A 23031-nucleotide genomic window follows, 5' to 3' on the forward strand; every position below is an offset into this window, starting at 1 on the left:
CCTGGCCTGAGTGCATACCTCAGCCAAACAGGAATACAATTTTTAACATTGGTGATCAGCGTTGAGGATAGGACTTGTGTATGTGCAATACCATATAGTAACTCATTGTTCACTACAACTCTAGGCACAGAACATTTCAAGTTTTCTCCATGTTCTCTCAATTGGGTATTTTTCTTAACTACTCCTAATTTACCTCTATCAGCTTGGGACTCTGTTTGGCTGTTCCACCTGTGGTACTTTGACAGAAGGGATGGCCCTGGATTTCATGAGCCTATCATCCTACCCTATGAAGGAACTGAAGGATTTCGGCAAGGAGAGGGGGCTGGCTGTGGAAAAGAGATACGCCAAACAGGATCGTCTGACAGCCCTGCATGCTTATGAGGATGTACGTTGGCTAGCAGCACCAACAGACTCTGAGGTGGAGTCAGAGGATGAGGACCCCTTTGGAATTCTAAAAGATCCAAAGCCTTGGAACCTCTTGGAGATTATTATTTTATTTTTTAATTATTGCATAGGAACCTTATGAACTTACACAGCTTTTTGCCTACAACCCTGGGGCCGGCAGCAGGAGAACAGAAAAAATGAAACACAGCTTTGTGGCCAACAACCCAAGAGGCAGGCAGCGTTATATATACCATATATCATATATGAATCACAACAGTGATGCACTCAAGTCGAATCAACATAATATGTCGTATTTGCTTACAACTGTCAGGAATCTATACAGCGCCTCTTCTCACCCAGGAGAGGCGGTAGCAGAAAATCACCACTCTGAATTACCCATCTCCCTCCAGTTTTCACTAGTGTCTCCAAATATCCTTACTTAACGTCTCCTTGGTCTCCCACTCAGGATACGTTTGTGACATGTCTACCACCAACCAGCATATATTGCGCAATGGAGTTAAACTTCTTCCCCTGGTGCTGCTGACGCTTCGTCCCCTGGCTCAACAGTCCTATTAAGCTGGTATGTTGTGTATGAGCCCCAGAAATTCTTAGCCCTGCTACGAGGCAGGAGGAGCTCACTAAAATTCTCCGATTGTGTGCAGCAGTAGAGCATATCATGGGACCACTGTGTAACAGTAGGAACTGGGCCTCTCATCCAACACATCGCCACCCTACGCTTTGCGATTCGGAGCCCCATATCCACTAGCCTGCGCGTCGCTTTAGGCAGGGCTTTAGAATACCCCAAAAGGGCTTACGCGGGATCAGGTGTGAGCTGCACCTCTACCACAGTTCCTAATTCCCGGAAGACAGACTCCCAAAAAGCAAATACTCCCGGACACTGCCACGCCAGATGCAAAAAATCCTCTGGGAGGGCCCGATATCTATTACAATATGCATCCTCCCGCAACCCGTATCTATGGAGCCTCTCAGGGGTGTAATAGACTCTATTGATGTACTTAAAGTGAAGTAGTCTATGCCTACCGTTTAATGAGATTTGTCTGGTGTTAGTGCAGCAGTAATTCCACATCGAGTCATCTATCGTAACCTGAATGTCTCTTTGCCATGCAAACCTGGCCATTGAATATTGATTTGCCCTGTGTGACATAGCCAATTTGTATATGTTGGAGACCACCGTGCAGGGGGGGGGCTTAGTCTTTATGACGTAAGACAGTTCCGGGACCTCAGGAGGTTCATTCATGTCTTCCCCTATCAGTTCACGCATCGCTCTGCGCACCCTGTAAAACTGAAAGCATTGCAGTGCAGTGGTGGCGTCCGCCGCACCTGCAATTTGTTCCCACTTTTTAACCACCCCATCTAGGAACAGGTCTCCCGCCGTGACAATGTTCAATGTGTGTGCGCTCGAGTGACCCCACTATCCCTACAGGGCGCTATCCACAAAGCCCATGTTAACGGTGTTGCCGGTGAATAGAGCCATGCCTTCGCCTGTAAGTGCAATAGAGTATGCCAGGGGTGGCAGGCAAGTTGATGAAGTCCAGAATTCTGGTTCTCCAATCCACAAGATCGAAAAAAGAGGCAGGGAAAGTGAGTGGCTCGGCAAACAATCTTTCAATACGGAGGAACGGCACGTCAGGTGCACCATTTATCCAATGATGTGCTAGTGCTCCTTGCGCAGCCCTAAAGTATAAGTCAAAATCTGGGGTTCCCAAGCCCCCCAACTGGTATGGCAGTGTAAGTATTCTCCATTGCACACATGCTTGTTTACCTGCCCAGACTAATTTTATCTTTGATTTAAGAAGTCTATGGAAAAAAGAGCGTGGTAAAACTATGGGTATTTTTGAAAAGAGGAACAGGAATCTGGACAATACCACCATTTTCATAATGGAAACACAGCCAATTAGCGACAGAGGAAAACGGATCCAGGTCTCAACATCATCCTCCAATTTATTTGTGGCAATGCCATAATTCTCTCTGAAGACTATCTCTGAATCTGTGTGGAGTCTAATACCTAGGCACTGAATCGAATCAGTGGTCCATTGTAGAGGGAAGTCCATTTCAAAATTTGTTGTGACCGGAGTGAGCGGGAAGACAATGGATTTAGGCCAATTCACCCGTAGTCCCGATAGTGCACCGAAGTGGACCACGTCTCTAAGAACAGAGGATAGATAACGTTCCGGGTCTCGAACATATAATAAGGTGTCGTCCACGTATGTGGACACTACTAATCTATAAGTCGGGAACCGAAAAACACCCTTGTGTCCATGGCATTCTCTGAGAGCACATGCCAAAGGTTCAGCAACCAGGGCATATAGAGACAGCGGACAACCCTGACTAGTCCCCCTAGTGATAGAAATTGAATCCGTGACCAGGTTGCCAAGCCGGATAAGCGGTGTGGGCGCATTATACAATACGCCGATCAGCTGAAGGAAAACTGAGCCCAGACCCATCCTGCTCAGCACCTGCTGCATAAAAGGCCATTCGACAGAGTCGAAGGCCTTTTCCATGTCGAAGAAAACCGCAACCGTCTCAATGTCTTGCTTAACGTGTTGCATGGTCCCAAACACTGTGCGCAAGTTATATGTAAGATTCCTGCCAGGAAAAAGCCAGCTTGTTCCGGCGCTACCAGCACAGAAGAAAGTGGGGCCAGACGGTTGGCTAATATTTTAGCGAATATCTTGGTATTCACATTGAGCAGTGAGAGGGGGAGATAAGAACCGCATTCTTACGGGGTTTACCCGGTTTGGGGATGGCCACTATGATTGCCTCTCTCATAGTCTGGGGCATTGTACCCAAAACACACATATCATCGAATAGGTACGAAAGATGAGAGAGCAGCAAGTCGAGAAACACTTTATAGTAGCCAACTGTAAGGCCGTCCGTCCGTCCCTGGGGCGCTGGCAGTTTTTATTCCCGCCAGTGCTTCCGCAATTTCATGTTTTTCAATGGGGTGCATGAGAAACTGTGGATGCGTGTTGGTGAGAAATGACAACCTAATGTGTTCTAAATAATCAAGTATTTCTTCATCCGTGCCTAATGAACGAGAAGTATATAATTCTGAATAAAACTGTCTAAACCTATCCACAATGTCTGTTTCTTCCATCAGCATTGTTCCATCTGCAGACCTGATTTCACTGATCAGAGTTTTGTCACGCTTAGCCTTCAGAATCTGCGCCAAGATCGAGCCCGGCCTATCTCCTTCCCCATACATGTGAGCCGTAGCGTACTTGCCCAGATGCTTATCTTCTCTGTCTGCAGTCTCCTGGTATTCGCCTAGCGTGTCTTTTATTGCACTTGCGATCTCCCCACCTTCACCCGCAACTTGCCACGATTCCAAATCCTTCAAATTCTGTTCTAAGTCTGCTAGCCTCTGCCGTACAGATCGGAGAACCCCCGAGTGCTTGGCCATGGCCACACCGCGGTTATACGCTTTGAAAGCCTCCCAAATGGTCTCAAAGCTATCTACAGATCCGATATTGGTAGTAAAAAACTTTTCTATGGCATCTGCCAGCTTCTCCTTGAATAGGGGGTCAAGCAATGAATAGGGGGGAAAATGCCATTTGAAAGGTGGTATAGTTTTCTTAGGGGTGGCCAAGACCAGCAGCAGCGGCGAATGATCTGAGAGCGTACGAGGGAGTACCATACATTGACGCACCCGCTCCGTAAGAGACTCAGTGGTTAACCAGTAATCAATGTGCAAATTGTCATAGGCCGAATAATGCGTGAATCCTTCCTTGTCGGGATAGCGCCTCCGCCACACATCACAACGGTCCCAGCTAACCATTACGCTACCCAGCACCCGTGCTGCCACTGCAGGCCTCCTCTCCGGACCTGCGGATCTATCTAGTGCAGGGGAACATCCTTTACAACGCAACTTTTACCACGCAGAGCCTTTACGACGCAACTATTACAATGCATGCCATTACAACGCATTGCGCTGGGGGGCGCTCTAGGATAGGGAATAGATTTAATTTACTATCCAACACCTTCCCTACTATCCACGGGGACTGGAGTTGGAATAGTAAATTAAACTATTCACTATCCAGCACCCCTCAACACTATGCGTTGTAAAAGCATGCATTGTAAAACTTGCGATGTAAAGGCATGCTTGGTAAAAGCATACGTTGTAATGTCATACATCCCTAGTGCAGGATTTTGGACCAAATTAAAATCCCCTCCCCAGCGAAACTGTGCGCCCTGAAAACGGTACACAGTAGTCGCTAACTATGTAAAAATCTCAGGGCAGTCATAATTGGGGCCGTATACATTTACTACGACCAGATCCTTGCCTCTGCCCCTACATCTAGAGATGACAAACCGTCCCTCAGTGTCTGAGTGTAGCTGCTCAATAGTGTATTCAGATCTAGGATTAACCCAAGTCAGGACCCCCGTGCATGTGAAGTAAATCCTGAGGCATTGGTATTGCCCAGTAACCCCCTGCTGCGCAGCAGCGCACTAGCCATTGGGAGATATGTCTCCTGAAGTAAAGTCAAATCTATGTTCTGCCTGTTCAAATAGTTCAGCACCTTACGCAGTTTGCGGTAGTCATTAAGCCCACGAATGTTCCATGACAACGCTCGTAGGGAGTCAATACTCCTCGGAGCCCCCGCTACCCACCCCAATCCAACAATTAAGACCCTGGTGCATGACACTCAGGGGCAGAGGTTTCACGACAAGTAGAAAAAGAATGTACAAACACACTTCTGCTCTGCCTCACTAACACTGCCCATAAATTTATACAGCTCTTTCCGCCAGACCCCGTACAGAAACGTAGTAAGGAGCCAATCAATCAAGGCCAACCCTCCATCCCAATGTGCATCTGGACCCCCCAGTCTCTGCTGTTTTAGCTTCCTTACTTAATGGGCCAGTTAGTGCGTATGAGCCGCCAGATATCGGCCAATCCAAGTGATGCAGACGATCCCATATAATCCCCAAATCAGAGCAAACCTAGTATCGCAATGTTCCAACTGACACATTGTCACTTAAACATTAGCCATTCCCCCCAGACCGCCCAATCGCTCCCATGCAGTGCCCCCCCCCACTATACTCATCAGGCAGTGGTTGCAGTTCCTTTTCAGTCCTGTTCATCCAGTGCTCCTCCAGCCGCTTCGTCAAGCAGGTGCAGTTCAGGACTCCCACGGTGTTCTTTAGACGAAATCCTTCAGGGCCTTCTGCAGGGCCTTTGGATCCGTGAAGATGTGGGATCTGCCTTGCCTATTAACTTGTAATTGAGCAGGATACAGCATGGCATAATCCAAGTTCAAGTCCTGTAGTTGTTTCTTTATAGGGGCAAATTGTCTGCGCGCCTCCTGCACCCAAATAGTGAAGTCCCAGTACAGCGATATTGAAGATCCTTCATATGACAGTACTTGTTTTTCACGTGCTAGGCGCAGGGCGATATCCCTGTCCCGGTAGTTGAGCAGCTTTGCAAACTTAGGATGAGGTGGTGCACCCGAAGGTGGGCGCGGGCCCAAGGAGCGATGCGCTCTCTCCACCACGAACATGTTGGAAAAAACTCCGTCCCCCAGGAGAGTAGTCAGTAGTTTTTCAATGAATAGTTCCATATTTCCCGTGGAGGTTGTCTCTGGCGAGCCCGTAATTCTCAAGTTGCAGCGACGCGAACGGGCTTCTTAATCCCCCGTTTTGTCCTGTAGGACTCGCATAACTCTCCCCAGTTGTTTATGATCGGTATCCAGCGTAGTGTGCGCCTCTTCCACATCCGTGTGTCTCCTTTAAGACATATCTAGACGTTCAGCATGTTTGTCCAGATGTTCGACCATTCTATCCATCCTGTAAGAGAGAGCGTCCATTTTTGTGACTAGGGAGGCAATGCCGCTTTGCAGGCTTTATTCCATAGATAGGAGCATATTGCGAATATCCGGGCTGGCGTCGTCCGCAACAGGGGTGTGTGTCCTGGAGGCCTCTTCGGTGGTACCGTCGTGTGATTTCGAGAGCTTCTGCTCGAAGGAGAGCTTAGGTTGAGCTTTATCAACTCGACCCATGTTGAGGCCAAAGAAAGTGCGTCAATCAGGGGGGCCGGCCGCGCATCGCGCCATGTTCCTGACTACAGCTCGGCCAAAGCAAACGACTCTCAGATCCAGCGGACTCTGTCCACGCTCCCACGCCGGACAGGCAAGTGTCGTCTGGCGAGCGGTGCAACCGGTCCTGCCTCAGAGATACCCTGCGTGCTCCAAATCAGACCGCCTGGGACCTAGGGCTGTGCGGTCCCGTATGTAGCTCCCCTGTGCCCACTGCAGTCGTGGGCCAGCGTCCGCTGCCCCTGTTACCAGTCCAAGAGGCTCTTGCTGCACTATGTCCCGGTCCAAGCTGTTCATCCAAGGTCCACGTTAACAGCTGCAGGAGTCAGTCCCGAATATATCCTCAAACACCACAGTGCCGCCCCCAGCGTTGTTACTCTGTAGACACTGAAAGGGCACCTGAACCCGCACCACTCCAGTTCCAGGCGCAACCGATAAACCACAGTCTGGCCATTCTCTGATTTCCTTTGGCAGCAAAGATTATTGCAGGGTCAAGGCCATGGGTGTTGGTCCAGAGTAGAGGACTCACTGCCAATAAACCACGCGGTGCGGGATCTCTCGCCGTCCTACTAGGGGCCTCAATAGGACCCAAATTCCCCAGGATGCCTCAGTCCAGTCGCCACCCTACTGTGGTGTGGGTCACTCTTCACAGTGAGTCCTTCCAGACCGCCACTCTCCAGAAATGCACTGGCTCCTCAAGTAGGCAGGCTCCCCCAGGCTCAATAATGTGTCACCAGCGCGCGCTTACCTGGCGAAATAACTCCACCTCACACTGAAAGTCTCAGGCAACCACTTTAAAGACTTGAAATTAGTGAGGGCACAGCAAAAAAATGCATCTTGCCTCCATTTCCACTTCACTGCGGGGGGCAATGCTCCTCCTGAGCGCACTTACAGCCCTCCTCGCACAGGAAGGTAGTCTGCTCACTCTGTCGGGGGCAGCAGTTGTGGCCAGTCACGACGAGCGCATCTCCGCAAGCATCGCCACTCGAATCCACAGCTCCAGGGTACCACCCAGACTCACTTCGCAGTCCCGAGCCAGTCCCAGGCACCAAGCAACATCGCGGGCTCAAAGCCGCTCCGGGGTCCGCCAGGGGCCACGCCGCTTGTCGGCCGACGCAGCTCAGCTCCCATCCCCACCCAAGGCCGGGGTTCACGGGCCCAGCCAGCGGCCAGCAACACACCACACAGCCTCGGTGCAGCCACCCAGGGCAGCTCCAGGGAACACATCGCGGCCAGCGGGTGAGCTCCTGTAGCGTGTGCTGTGTCGGAGGGGTCAAGTAGCCGCAGGGCTTCCGGATATATGCAGGATTGTTGGGCGGTGATGCAGAGCTCGAGGCTCAAGCGGCCATACCGGTCGCGATCAAGCTCTACCCCCAACCTCGTGGAGAATTCCCAACCAGAACCCCAGGAGGGCAGTGGCCCGAGGAGGAAGAGGAGCAGAAAAACGACTGGGCAACGGCTCTAGTGGACAGACGGAACCCCACAGAGAGGGAGCCCCCTGTGGATCTATTGCTGGGAGCAGTGTCTCCTACCACACCCTGTACCCGAGGAGCTTATTGACAGACAGGCTGAGAGGGACCTGCGGCTGAGGATGACCCAACTGGCTACAAAAGAGAGAAGAGCTGAGGCTGACAAAGCCCTGGCTGAAGAGAGGATGGCTGAGGCTGAAAAGGCCTTTGCCAGAGATAAACTTGCCATGGAGGCAGCTAAGGCTGAGAGAGCCATGGAAGAGAGAAAGGCATTGTGGGCTCATGAACTGAGTTTCAAGGAGCTGGAAATCAGAGCCCTGCAGATAGGGCCCAGCAACAACAATATTGATGGCAGCAAAAGTACTGTGTTCAGTGCTAGAGAGAGAGAGAAACTTTATTGTTTGATTAATAAAAATCATTGTAATGTGTCCAGTGCTAAAGATACAGTCCACACACCCAGAGACTTAGTGCCTGACGTAAAGGAGGGGAAGACATACACAAGGGGTTTCTGGCATATGAGGTAGCCCTAGAGGAGTCATATTCTTGGTGGTGGGTTTAACGCCCTATTGGCCCTAGACGAGGGGGGCAGGTTGAGGTATATCCTATGAAGGAGACTGTGGTTACGAAATATGAATTCAGAAACTGTCTCGCCATTCCTGGGAGGATTTTGTGGGGTACTTTTGCAAAGCACTGGAGGGTTGGGTGAAGGGTAGCATGATAAACACTGTTGAAGGGCTATACTATTTGATTACCAAAGTGCACACGTTCAGTTATTTTTTTCTAAGGCTACGTCAACAGCTGGTTGAGTGTGAGTTCTTGTAAAGGAGGCAGACCTCTGGGTCAGTACCAGAGTGTCGGAAAATACTTTTGGGAGTGATAATACAGCAAGGGGCTCAGCCCCCTACAGCCGAGGGCTGGGGAGGTTCACAGTAACAAAGACAGATCCCAGTATAGTGGGGGTAAAGGGTGCCATGTCCCTTCTCACAGGAGAAGGTGAGGTGGCGGTGCCCCAGAGTGCTCTATTCCCAACCCCGCAGCTTGGATAGTTCCTAGAGGGAGCACCAGCAGGGGTGTCTATTCTATACCGGGAGACCAGCCACTGAGGAGAGCCCCCAAGGTTTCAGGAGAACTTGGGGGGTGGCTACCACAAGCATCCAACCAGTTCTGGTTTCTGGCAGTACCACTGCACAGAGGAGGGTGCAGAAGCCCAAATGGAGGGGTGAGTGGGGGAAACAGTCTCCAGTGGGAGGACCAGTGGGTCAGGGGTTGCCAGCTCTGAGATTAGAGCACCCTAAGATTGACCCTGGTGAGGCCACTTCTGACCATAGGGTCTTTATGCTCCGTCACATGGACAAGGGTCAGGAGACCTGTGCCAGGCAGACTCTTGCACAACACATGCATAGTATGTTTCCATTGGGTGGGGTATTTGTAATCCCCTAGAAGTCCTGGCTTGCCAGGCACATGTTCAGACTAAGGGAATAGACTCTGGAATGGAGGGCAAGTTGCAGGAAAGCACCCCTGAACTGGTGGGAGAACTAGGTAGGGCAACTGCCACAGGTGCTCTAACAGTTTAGCTTTCAGGCAGTACCATTCCCCAGACAAGGGTACAGGAGCCCAGACAGAGGGGTAGGGGGAGGAAAACCTCACTCCTGACTCCTCTCCAGCCCAAGGGTACAGACGCTGTATTGGAGGACCAGTTGCAGGATACCATGCCTGAACAGGTGGGAGGTGTAGTGGAGAAAGGATGCAAGGCACTTGGGGCTACAGCCCCCCACTCCGAGAAACCACAGAGACCACTGGATAGCCTGGGGCCTGGCAAAGTTTTGCTTGGATTGGGGAGAGAAGTCAGACCAAATGGGCGTAATGGGCCACAACAGTTTGTTGGCCAATATGGTACTATCTGCTAATTAAATGCATCTGGAGCAGATTAAAGTTAGGTGCTGCACTCATGGGTTAGCTCAGTAGCCACATCAGCGCATACACAGAGGGAACTAAATGGGTTCAGAGAGGCTTAGAACTGACAAGTGCCCAGCAGTAATGGGTCATTGTCCAAGTTCTATCGCCCTAAGCAGTGAAGTCCATCAAGGACTTGATGTGGCTATCCTGGCTTGAAGTGGAGGGGATTGTGTTGGAAATGGCCCTTTTTGCAGTGTTACCCCAAACATTTTGCATTCCTCCTCCTATTTTTCTGGCCGTTTTTCTGTTGGCTTTAGGACTCAGGGCACTTTACCACTGCCTACCAGTACAAAAATGTATGTGTTCTCCCCTTAAAACATATGAATATTGGCTCATACCAAATTTCCATATTTAATTTACTTATAGGACCCTAATAAAGTGCACTACAAGTGCCCAGTGTCTGTAAATTAAATGCTACTAGTGGGCCTGCAGCACTGCTTGTGCCACCCACCTGCGTAGCCCTCTCACCATGTCTCAGGCCTGCCACTTCAGGGCCTATGTGTGCAGTTTAATGCCACTTCGACTTCGAATTTAAAGCTACTTGCCAAAGCCTTCAACTCCTCTTTTATTACACATAGGTCACCCCTAAGGTAAGCTCTAGGTAGCCCTATGGGCAGGATGCTTTGTAGGTAACTGGTATAATATGTACTTTTAAGTTTTACATGACCTAGTAGTGACAAACAGCTAAATTCACTTTTCACTTCTGTAAGGCCTACTCCTCTCATAGGCCAGCAATGAGAATTCCTTAAGACACCTTTTAAGTGGTTATTCCTGATCAGAAAGTAGTAGCTTTTTCATGCTTGATATGTTTAGAATGGTAATGTTAAAGCCTCCTTACTGGTGAAGTTGGATTTCATATTACTGTTTTAGAAATACCACTTTTAGAAAATTGACATTTCTCTGTGCTTATAACTCTGTGTGCTTTGCTGCCTATCTCCAATACTCATCTGAGCTGGGTGACAGCTACACTTTGTGTATTCCCTCTATCAAGACACAAACACAGGAAGGTGAGGCTCGTCTGCATTCCGTTCACTCATCCGCATTCTAATGGGTCTTCCTGGGCAGGGAGGAATGGGAGGGTCCTACACAAAGGGCCAATTACCGCCCACAGATAGCCTGGCAGACAGGACTGGGTTGAAAGGTATCCTTGTGCACTCCGGAGAATTCCTTTGAAGTCATCTTCTACATCAAGGACACTTTTGGGTATAAGTACTGGGTTTCTGACCCCATAAAATCAGATACTTCTGGAACTTGAACCGGACCTCTGTCAGAAGAACTGCTGTGCTTCTTAAAGGACTCAACTGGACTGCTTTTCTGGAAGGACTGCTTTTCTGTTTGTTGCGCTGCTGCCTGCTGCTCTTTGACTCTGCTGAAGGAGAGCTTAACTCTGCCTTCCCTCCATAGTGCTCTCCAAGTTCCTGCTGGCTTGCCTCCTGTTTTCTGAAGTCTCAGGAACACAAAAGACTTTCTGCAATTCTGCTGGTGCTTCTGGATTCTGTTGTCTGCGAGTCCTGCTATTGCCTGAGGGGCCTTCTCCAGTTCTGGGCCTCAGAAGTGGGTGCTACAGGTGTTTTGCTAAAGAAATCGATGCAGTAATGACTTTGCGCCATCTGTACTGACACATGCCCTTCAACGTCGACACAGGGGCCGATCGACAACATTGCCTTGACGGACTGTTCGGCTCGACATTGACGGACAGAGCGACTCGGAAGCGATGCAGTGTCTGCTCCGCAAAGGGGTTCGACACTGAAGCTCCCATCGATGCGGATCGGCTCCAGCTCTTGCCTTCATCCTCGGATCAATTACGATGCAGCACCGCCTCAACTCCTTGCCTTGAGTCTTCGACATCAACACTTTGCTCCATCCAAGGTATTTTGTTAGCAGGAACTGTCTGAGTCTGTAGCCGGCATGCCCTCAATCATGGTCTACCTTAACTTTGGATTTTCATCGGTCCCTCTTGAACTCAAGTAACCCTTAATTGCTATTTGCTTCTAAACGCTTTAATGCATTTATTCTTTTAAAATTCAATATCTCACTCAACTTCTAATTATTGGATTTTCAACATTTTGGTCTTGTTTTGTTTATAAAATAATGATCTATTTTTATAACCCTGTGTGGAGTCTTGTTGTGGTGTATTCATTGTGTTACTGTGTATGTGTCTTGTACAAATACTTAACACTCTGCCTCTTTAGATAAGCTTGACTGATCTGTGCCAAGTTACAGGAGGGTGAGCACGGGTTTAGAGTGGGGATCCCTGCCTTGCCTGGATGCATACTTCAGTGAACCAAGAGTCCCATTTCTAAAAATAGGATTGCTATTTTCACACTGTTTTGAGTGTTCCTACACCCTTTTCACAATGTTTTTACAGGAACTTAGCAACATATTTATAAGCCCCTTTCGCCACCACAGCATCACTTTTCATGACGTTGTGGTGTCGATAGGGGCTTCCTTATTTACAAGGCAGAGTTAAGCCACTTAAGGTGGCTTAACGCTGCCTTATAAATAAGGCACCCTTTCACTTTTACTTAACGTGAAAGGGGTGGGCAAAGGGTGTTGTGGTGGACGTTCCGCCGCGAAACCCATCGATTTTGATGGTGCCCCATATTTACAAGGGTGGCGTAAATATGGGGCAGTGCCAAAATTAAGACCAGGGTGAACCTGGTTTTACCCTGGTGCAACGAGGAGGAATGCTTTATTTCTCTTTGTTTTTGCTGTTTCCATTTGTGCTGCGTTGTACAGCACAAATAGAATAGCAAAATACCATTGATTGTTTATGTGCAGGAAGGTGTCCCATCCTACACATAACCAATCATTTAAAAAAATGATGTTTTGCAACTTCTATGTGTGCTACATCCAGCAGAACACATAGAAGTTACAAATAGCCGTTTAATGATTGTTTGTGTGCAGGAAGGTGTCCCTTCCTGCAGATAAACAATCTTCCCCTGCAATCCAGGCATCCTTGCATGATGGTGCAAGGGTGCCTTTGTTGGTGCTAGGCAGCTACATTTAGCGCCAGTGCAGGGGGAAACACAGGGCTGCACCATATCCCTGTGTTTCAGAAGTGGCAGAGCGTGGCATTAAGCCAAGGAGGCTAACGCCGCGTTCCGCCACTTCTAATGGAAATATGCCCCTCAGTATAGTTAATTTATTTGATCAGTCTGGATTGACTTACACGTATAAACAAAGCCTGTGCTATATTCACTCTCCAAAAGAAGAGGACTAGATGACTGTACAAAGCAGCTTTATGTACTTGGTTATTGTTGATTGGCTGGATCACCACACAATAGGCATTTTTTTCTACATGTGATTCATCCCATTGTGGTTTTGACTTCACTTCGGTATAGGGCTTCTAATTTAATTTATAGAAACAGAAAAGCAAAATCATCACACCCATGTGCTTAATAGAATTAAAACTTTCAGACGAGAGAGGTAGGACATTTTGCATTGCATTCAGGTCCTAAACCAGGTAGATAACTCAAGTTAATATCTAGAACAAACTATGTGAATCTGCAAAGATTCCCAACTCCTTGCTTGATAGGATAATTCTGTGAATTGCAACCATGCTACTGTTTTTCTGCCTAGGCCCACCTTCCCAAATATTATTCCTAGTGTGCATATGGGAGTCTTTTGATTGCAGATGTTGCACCCATAGATGAGCACAAGGCAAGCCAAGTAGTTGAATGCTTTTAGGAAACTTTCAAGGTGTCTCCTCCAGGAATAACGAATGATGCGAGAGCTGAAGAGGCAAAGGGTTCTTAGGCGAATGGGTGAAAGCTGTTGTCTGCCTGGCTGCTGTGTATGTAGTTGATTGTATGAGTTTGCAAAACTATCTAGCCGGAGTCAGTTAATCAAAAGAGCTAGTCTCTGAGAGAGAGGAGTGGCACTCTGGTGCCTCCAATTAGACACCGTATGAGGGCCCCTCCCAGGGCTTTAAGTGGGCCGGGTCCCGCCGATACTCTGCACCAGTAGTTCTAATAAGCAGGTGCTGAGACGGGTCCCCATCGGGCTCTCCATTTTTGCACTAAGGGTGAAAAAAAATCTTAACTCTGCAGCAGTACTACCCTTCATTGCCTTTGAAGTAACTTCAAAGAGGCTCGTTGTAGTTCTTTCACAGTCTGATCATTTCTGAACTGAAGCATTTTCAATAATACATACAACAAAGCCATAGTTGTTGCTTATTTATGTTTCACAACTAACAAGTATTGGCAAAGCCAATAGCCCTGACTTGTAGGTGTAATGTTACTTGTTGTATTATATATCTTATGCAATGACGGAAGCAGCAAAATACCAGTCGGGTGGCACACTAGGCTAAGCACTGATTTGTCCTTGTGGATTTTTAAGCCACGCCCTTAATTACATCGGCCACGCGCCTTTGAGAGACCCTCTAGTTATTTCATGCCACTGAAAGTCCTGGCCCCTGCCCAGCATGTGTGAACAGAACCATATGTTATCCCAGAAATGAGAGACCCAGATAACCACAGACTTCTGACTGTGCAGGAAAGACTGAACCTTACGAGAGCCACAATCTGGAAGGCGCCTATAGGCTGGTCTTTGTTGAAACACCAAGCTCAATGATGCGTATTCCCTGAAGCTCTGTTCTTCAATGAAACCCATCCTTGTGAGGTGCATTGAGGCGCAGAAGATGCAAGAGAGTTGTTGAGCCTGTATCCACAATGTCTTGCATTGTGCATTGCATAGACAAAATGTAACAAGACACCACTAAGGGCTACTCCCCAATGGTCAAGTAATAGGGACTGGGGTAAATAAGACTTAATAACCAACAAGAGATATCTGTCCGACAGCCATTGTCACATGCTCTACGTTTTCCAGTCACTGACTACATGCACAGCCTGATAGTTAACCAGAGGGAATAGGCCCATCAAAATCCTGTATAATTAGTTGTTGCCTCAACGCTTAGGGCCTTATTTTGAGTTCCCTGTATTTTGGTGTGGATAAATGACTTTGGGTTTGAATCACTGATTTCAGCCTGTATCCACACGACACACACTAACAGGAGTATGAGGTATTTTCCTCAAAATGGAGAGTAGCACACAGACTTTGGCATGCGTAGTCTAATTCTGTGTATTTTCCTACATTCTAGGGAATACACCATGCCCAAATTCACATCCATTTACGTTCTGCTTCGAGCAGGTGGTAAAAAGATGCAGGAGTTTTCTTTTGACCATATTGAGGATGGGAAGGTGTGGAAGAACGAGGAGTAAAGGGGAGAGCTTGGGATCGTTTGCTGTTCCCCACATGCTATAGGAGATAAGTGCAGCAAATTCCTTCATCCACAGCAACATGTTGTGTCAGGTCAGTATCTTCGAGCCCGGATTACTTATCTGATACTGGCCTTCCCTGAAATTTTCGGTCTGGAGAAAGTAGGAAGCGTGTAATTGTCCGTAGAAGGGAGACAGCTTCCCCATCTGGGGATACTTCCATAGGCAAGTCCTCCTAAGGGACATTCGAAGTAGGTCTGAGACTCTTCCGGGATAACATCCACAGATATGAGATGCCTCTGCCTTTGACGTAGTGGAGAGAGAAGTCTACAAACCACACTGTTTACTTAAGCCTTTTAAAGAAACATGTGAATGAGGTGAGGATCGACCATGCATGTTTCGTCTGAGTGAATGTTTGGAGCTGGCTTTGCAGACAGCTGTGGTTATTTGATATGCATTTGCTCTGCTGTGTCAAGGACTTTTTGAGAATGCCCTCTCAGGCAGCTTGTATTTTGTGTTCTTTGTGAGACCCACAGTAGAGGGTTTTCGGAGCCCCGTAACCAGAAACGGGGTCTTATATTTTCTCTATGATGCATATTGTATCATAAGAGTACATGTAGTATGTGGACCAGAAAGTGACTCCACTTGCCCACTCGGGTGCGGAATTGCAGAATTGCACCAACTAGAACCATGATTAAAAGCACCACCTCGGAGGGCAAAGCTCTCCAGTTCTGAAAGTGAGTAGGAAAGAGCACTAAAACATCACAGGAAGTGGTATCACACAATATTTGACAGCGATGACATTAGAGGACGTGACACCTGTAATAGAATATAAAAGCAAGTAAACGTAACATTTGTAAAATAAGACAAAAACCTTATTGTCCACCAGTAGAAAAAACAGGTAAAATGCTTTTCATCTGTAGCTTACAGGTTGAATTCCGAAACGGAAAATTCGTTCTTTGTGATTACAGAAGTTGCACAAGTTGTTTAGATGCACACTCAAGCGTTTTTCAAAGATAAAAATAGTTTTAAATTACAAATATTTTTATTATTTCTCATGTGAGGCTGTTTAAATTGTTAGGTTTACCCTCCAAGCTGCTAGGAATGATTTGGAGCTAGGCAACCATGAGCAGTGAGTGCAAACTGGAAATGGCCTGGCTGTGTGGATGTTACATAAGGATTCTGAGGTCGGATAAGATCAGTTTCCTTCATATTCGCCAAAATGCATCAGGTTTCTAAAGTGCCACAGCTCCCGCCCCCTTCCGCATATGTGTATTATTCTAACCAATTCATCTCAGTGGAAAGGGAATGCAGCCGTTCCTTTGAGCCATTGACTTCCCACTAAATCTCTCTATTAGCTCTATTTCCTCGGCATGCGTCGTTTATGTCATCCATCTCAGAACAGAAACAAAAGCGCTATTAATTTGAACTCAATCTCTGGAGTGTGGACAGAATACTATGTCTCAGATGCTGCAGGTGGCAGTGTTCCTGGAGTCTCAAAAGCCTGTCATGTTATGGTCTTCCTTACAAGTCCATTCTGCATTTTTCAGACCCTTGTGGGGAGTGTAGTTTTTTCAATTTTACTTTAGGAGATAAAAAAATCGATCGGAGCTCAAATAGCCCATTCTCATGGGAGATCCATATAGTGTCCGTTCTTTCTAACCTGTATTCTCGTATTATATGTATATTAATATTGTACGGCTAAGTGAAAGCCTTGTGAAAACTTTAAGGTTAAACTACAATTCCCATCAGCCCAAGCGTGCTGAGACACCAACGAATGCACCAGAGTGAAAGGCTGGGTGAGCTCTGAGGCAGAGAAGCTGCAGCACGTTGGTAAGGGGAATTTTACTGCAAAATATACGTTATGTTTTTTACCTCTTAACTTTAAACCCATTACCTTGAATAGATACCGATAGAAAGTAGAATGCCGCTCACACGCACAGATTACGGCTGGTGTATTTTAGTCATTTTGACTTATGCTGCACACGAAATTGCTGATTTTTGTTGCTGGCTGAATGAAAGGGTCTCTGTCTGCTGTCAGTGGAGGGCTGTGCCCTGCTGAGACGGAGTCTATCGGGTCACGAAAGGTTGCATGCTGGCCTCGTGGTACAGAGGGGGCGTTTGGATGCCTGGGGCGGAGGGGATATTCCAGCAAACGTCTCAGCATGCATCACTGATTAGGGGTGTGATGCACGTACTACCATATGCACCAATAAGGGTGATTTTATCTCAACATCAGATTAAAGTCATTTCCACCAGAGACTATATCGGTGTTTTAATTGGCAGCCGTGCATGTTGGGGGAGATTTGGGTGTGATGAACTGCAGAAAGAACAGGCACTTCCCTGCTAAACTCGTAACTGTTTAACAGCAGGTACTGAACATATTAAAATGCTAACTAGTTATCTGGGAACTGAAGACAGCATGTACCTCATTGAAACAATACCGATTGCCCTGCATGAGCTAGCCCGCAGATTGCTTTTGACTGCCACGCGCTTTGTGTCTGGAATTGCATAGCTGTGACGTATGCGAAGGCAGCAGATAAGAAACTTTTGCAATTCAAATTGATCCAAAGGTGAATACAATTCCTTTATGAGCTTTATACACAATGGCATTTAGTGATTTCTTTCAAGAGAAAGTAATGAATAAACCTTCCTCTTCTTAGGTTATAAAATAATATGTCATGCGAAAGTACAAAAAATGAACTAACAGTGCAACATTTGTATTTGGGATAAAAAATAAGGCGTACTTCAGTTTTGAAGATGAATCTCTGCAGTAATATTGTCTGTGGGTAATCTAGTATTCTTGCTTTTGAGGACCTTTCCTATTTCTAGAGGCAGGAGCACTATATAAATACAACAAATTACATCGCCTCTGAAACCACAAACAATGGACGTGTAAACAAACACTTAACAGGTTTATTTGCCTTACTACTACGTCATTGCAGGTCCATCAGGTAAAATATTGGGGCACTGACGAATAGCATATGAGGTTTTAATTGAAATCTTTTGTATTCATTTGCCATTTTTTGCGACGTTCCTTGTATAGTAGGTGGAAAATATCAGAAGTATGTGTGTATGTTTTGTTCTCTTAAATTCCAGTATTAATCACAAAAATCTGAAAAATGTATGCAGGTGGTAATGCTTTAGGCAAAGTGTGCTTTTAAAAGTATTTTGCATTCAACTGTAATTTTTGTGGAGATTCTAATGAGAAAAATATTATCAAGGTACGCACTCCAATACAAAACTTGTGAATTACAGTTACCCACGTACATGCATGAAAAGCTTATCCAGTCCAGGTATTTTTCTTTGTAGTCTGGAACTTTTATTCCTGTTTATCCATCAATAAAATCACTATTACAGAGAGTAGTTTGAAAGGCTGGACTGGACGAGCCCCTCACCCACTGACCTGGGAAACTTGAGAGCATTCGTGAGAAACGTTGAGCAAGGTATGCATAGTTCTTGTGAGTTATTGGCTCCATTAAACACTTATAGGAAACAACTGGAGGCATAGGAAAAACTGAAGTTCCATGAATGAGGTATGGGCATACCAGCAATCAGGAATTCTGAAAGGCTAAGCTTGTGTAATAAAACGTTTGTACACTCAATGCTAAGTTGTAAAGATTCAATGGTACCAGATGACTTACCATAGACTACCAGTAAAACAGCTAATGCAAGCCTGGCTTTTATTTATTCGTCTGGTACCGGTAACGCTCAATTTGTAATTGTAAAAAGAAAAAAAACAGGTATGAGAATTCAAAGAAGAAACGTGATTAGGGTAAGCCCTCATTTCTGACTTTGCGAAGTCTGACGTCCCTTGATGTCAAAGTTGTTGTCTACATTCTTTCCGTTCCCATTGGCTGCAGTTTTGGAGTTTAGTGAAAAGTGGCATGGCCACCTTCGAAAGCGATGGGTTTGGAGTTTGTAATTTTTGGATCTAACTCTGTGATCTGTCTGACCCTGTCTTCGATTTGAATTTGTAACTACTTTTTTAGTGTAGAAATCAAAAACATGAATCAACAAGCATTGGAAATGCAATAGGTCTCGCAGTAGTAAAGTTTGAGCTATAGGTGTTATTTATTTTTTTGTTTTTTATTTATGTGTTGTTTTTTCTAAATAGCTAAATTAATAGCTTTCTTCTTTACAAAGCCAATAGTTATATTTTTTGTAAATGTGACACCTCTAGCATTTGTAAAGCAACATGTTTTGTATTAACGGGACTTATATGTGACTTATATGTATTGATATAAAAAAAATCAATGGCTTTAAAAAACAATTAATAATTAATACGTAAATAAAATGGATTTTATTTTATATTGCCAATAGCTTAAAGTTTATTAAATATATTTAGTGAAGATGCTGTGGTTGCGCTGAGTGAGGGTGAGTGAGGGTGAGGGTGAGTGAGGGGTTGAGGGTGAGTGAGGGTGAGGGGTTGAGGGTGGGTGAGGGTGGGTGAGGGTGAGTGAGGGTGAGTGAGGGTGAGTGTGGGTGAGGGTGAGGGGTTGAGGGTGAGTGAGGGGTTGAGGGTGAGTGAGGGTGAGGGTGAGTGAGGGTGAGGGATTGAGGGTGAGGGGTTGAGGGTGAGTGAGGGTGAGGGTGAGTGAGGGTGAGGGGTTGAGGGTGAGTGAGGGTGAGTGAGGATGAGGTGTTGAGGGTGAGTGAGGGTGAGGCGTTGAGGGTGAGTGAGGGTGAGTGTGGGTGAGGGTGAGTGAGGGTGAGGTGTTGAGGGTGAGTGAGGGTGAGTGAGGGTGAGTGTGGGTGAGGGTGAGTGAGGGTGAGGGGGAGTGAGGGTGAGTGAGATTGAGAGTGAGTGAGGGGTTGAGGGTGAAGGGTTGAGGGTGAGGGGTTGAGGGTGAGTGAGGGTGAGGGGTTGAGGGTGAGTGAGGGTGAGTGAGGGTGAGTGAGGGTAAGGGGTTGAGGGTGAGTGAGGGTGAGGGGTTGAGGGTGAATGAGGGTGAGGCGTTGAGGGTGAGTGAGGATGAGGGTGAGTGTGGGTGAGGGTGAGTGAGGGTGAGGGGTTGAGGGTGAGTGAGGGTGAGTGAGGGTGAGTGTGGGTGAGGGTGAGTGAGGGTGAGAGAGGGTGAGGGGGTGAGTGAGGGTGAGGGTGAGTGAGTGTGAGGGTGAGGCATTGAGGGTGAGTGAGGGTGAGGGTGAGTGTGGGTGAGGGTGAGTGAGGGTGAGGTGTTGAGGGTGAGTGAGGGTGAGTGTGGGTGAGTGTGGGTGAGGGTGAGTGAGGGTGAGATAGGGTGAGGGGTTGAGGGTGAGTGAGGGTGAGGGTGAGTGAGTGTAAGGTGTTGAGGGTGAGTGAGGGTGAGGCTGAGGTGTTGAGGGTGAGCGAGAGTGAGGGTGAGTGAGGGGGTGAGGGTGAAGGGTTGAGGGTGTGGGTGAGGGGTTGAGGGTGAGTGAGTGTGAGGGGTTGAGGGTGAGTGAGGGTGAGGCGTTGAGGGTGAGTGAGGGTGAGGGTGAGTGAGGGTGAGGCTGAAGAAATTTTTGTTGGATGAGGAGAAGGGCCTCAGTTTTGCTCCATGTTGACAAGAAACAGCCAGCTAGGAACGACAAGTTTTGGACTTATTTAATATGACTTCACTTACACATATAAGATACAGTATCTTTAATATAGCGTTATTAAATTAGAACGTGGTTAATTGCATATTTTTACAAAATGTATACTTAATGACATAACAATATTGAAAGTTATATCGTGAATTGGTTGTTTTCGTTTTGGAACAATCAATGGTTTGATTAAGTCATTCTTACTTTCTTGGGAAAGAGCGTATGTAAACTTTGCCTTTTCGGAGACAGTAGACATTTTGATACATAAGGAGAGACAAGCGAACTCCTTCCAGTATGGCCACCGACGTTACACGCAGATCTGATGGTATGCTTCCGGGCTAGTGTTTATGACCAACTCTGTTTTGTGACGTCACGTGACAGCAAGTTCTCTGATTGGTTGTATTCTATTGCTGGTGCGGGTGAAAGGTAGAGGCGCGAGTCTGGGTGTCCGAGTCCAGGAACCTGTATAGAGCTCATATTAAGGTGATAATCTGGCCCCCGGGAGCCGCAGGATCCCCTGCCATGGCCAGCGTGCACGAGAGCCTCTACTTCAACCCCATGATGACCAACGGGGTGGTGCACGCCAATGTGTTCGGCATCAAGGACTGGGTGACCCCGTATAAGATCTCCGTACTGGTACTTCTTAGCGAGATGAGCCGGTCGGGCCTTGCGCCCTGCTTGAGAGGAGACGTTTGAACTAGCGGGTACTGCCACTCCTTCAGGTGAGAACCCTGCTGCCCACCGTGGTGGGGAGAGATTGCAGCTTTCATGGCAGCCCATCTCACGTTCAACCCGCCCTTTCTTTTGATTCCAGAACATTTTATGGGAAAGGACTTCTAGTTTACTGCCTCGGATTTTACACGGAGAAAAATACGTGGCAGTCTAAAGTGCAGGCAGGGGAGGGGGCGGAGCGGGGGTGTGGGAGGAGTGCGGGAACAGACGGCGAGGGGAGGAGAGTAGGAGGAGGAGAGTAGGGGAGGCACGGCCTAGCGGCCGTGCAATCAAGAAGTGAGGGGGCGGGAGAGTAGGCAAGGCAGGCGGCTGGGGGGAGGGGGGAGGAGAAATGCGACGCGACATGGCAGGCAGGGGAGGGGGCGGAGCGGGGGTGTGGGAGGAGTGCGGGAACAGACGGCGAGGGGAGGAGAGTAGGAGGAGGAGAGTAGGGGAGGCAGGGCCTAGCGGCCGTGCAATCAAGAATTGAGGGGGCGGGAGAGTAGGCAAGGCAGGCGGCTGGGGGCATGTGCACGCGCTTTTAAGCTCAATGCGCATGCGCATTGAGCTTAAAAGTCACGGGCACTGCAAGGAATCGCCACGATTCCTTGCAAGTTGGATAAAGAGTGGATAAGCCCCCATAGTCTCGCTTGCTCGATGCGCATGCGCATCGACAGGCGAGACCTAAAAATCATTGTGCATAGATTACAACAGATGGTACTGAAGAACCTTATTGTGCGTAGGAGCGGAAATCAGTTTTTGGGAGACCAGTATCAGTAGGACAAAAGTGAAAGTTTGAACATTGCTTGTACTTCAGAAGCCTACATGGTGGATTTTGCTCAATTTGGTTGTGTGAAGGTCACTTTGGTAATATGAAGTGCCACAGACCGAAACCTGCACTTTATATAGCTGCTAAATGGCTCCATTTCGTGGCTGTCACTTTTGTTTTAGTCCTACTTTTTAGCCAGCGGTTTTCAGCATGATGATAATGTAAAGGCTTTTACATATTATGGTTAAAGCAAAACTACAAGTCACAGAATACAAAGGGCATTGGCGAAACGATCAGGATGGCTTGGTGTTACTCATGACACAGGGCCATTTCGCAGTTGAGGTATTCATTAGTAACTAAGCAAACACAAATGTAAATACAAATGGTGTCGTTTCCAAATGTTAAACCTCAGAAAACTCTTCTAAAAGGCAGCATGTGTAATCTGCGCTGCTTGTGTGTGTCAACGGTATCGTGCAAAATATTAATGAAACTAAAAATGTTTGCCTATGAGCAAATTGGTTCCTTGTCATGTTTGATTTTGTCAGTCCCAGCTTTTAAGCAATCAACCCTGTATGCTTTGGGGGAAGAGGAGTTGTTAAAAAATGTTCATTTGCTAATAACTTTGTCTTTGACAAATCTAAATGAAATTTGGAAGACTTTTCATATGTTTAGTCTTTGGCGGGTATGGCAAATTGAGTGCGGATCTATCAAGGGAGGACTTCTTGTGATAATAACTTAGGCGCAGTTTAAGGAATCTGCATGATATTTGGAAGACAGTCAGCAAGTTTAACCCAGTGTAGGAATTTATCAGTAGTCATGCAGACCTAACAAAGGAGAAGGGGGCAGGAATCTTTGATTTGCTGATAGGTTTGGTGCAGTTGCACAAATTTGTATGACATTTGGTAGAAAAACCAATCAAA

At 47.1% G+C, this 23031-nt stretch overlaps 1 protein-coding gene across 1 annotated transcript in view; it reads left to right on the top strand.

Annotated features, from left to right (window-relative positions):
• Positions 1 to 16849: 16849 nt before the first annotated feature.
• The window catches only part of ASPHD2 (aspartate beta-hydroxylase domain containing 2), a 221069-nt gene continuing 214887 nt past the window's right edge, over positions 16850 to 23031 (top strand). Inside the window, exon 1 of the mRNA XM_086943136.1 lies at positions 16850 to 16914. The gene's annotated coding sequence lies outside the window, so the exon portion shown is untranslated. The remainder of the gene's footprint in view (positions 16915 to 23031) is intronic.

The sequence above is a fragment of the Lissotriton vulgaris genome, chromosome 11, assembly GCF_964263255.1.
Source record: "Lissotriton vulgaris chromosome 11, aLisVul1.2, whole genome shotgun sequence".
NCBI classification, from domain to species: Eukaryota; Metazoa; Chordata; class Amphibia; order Caudata; family Salamandridae; genus Lissotriton; species Lissotriton vulgaris.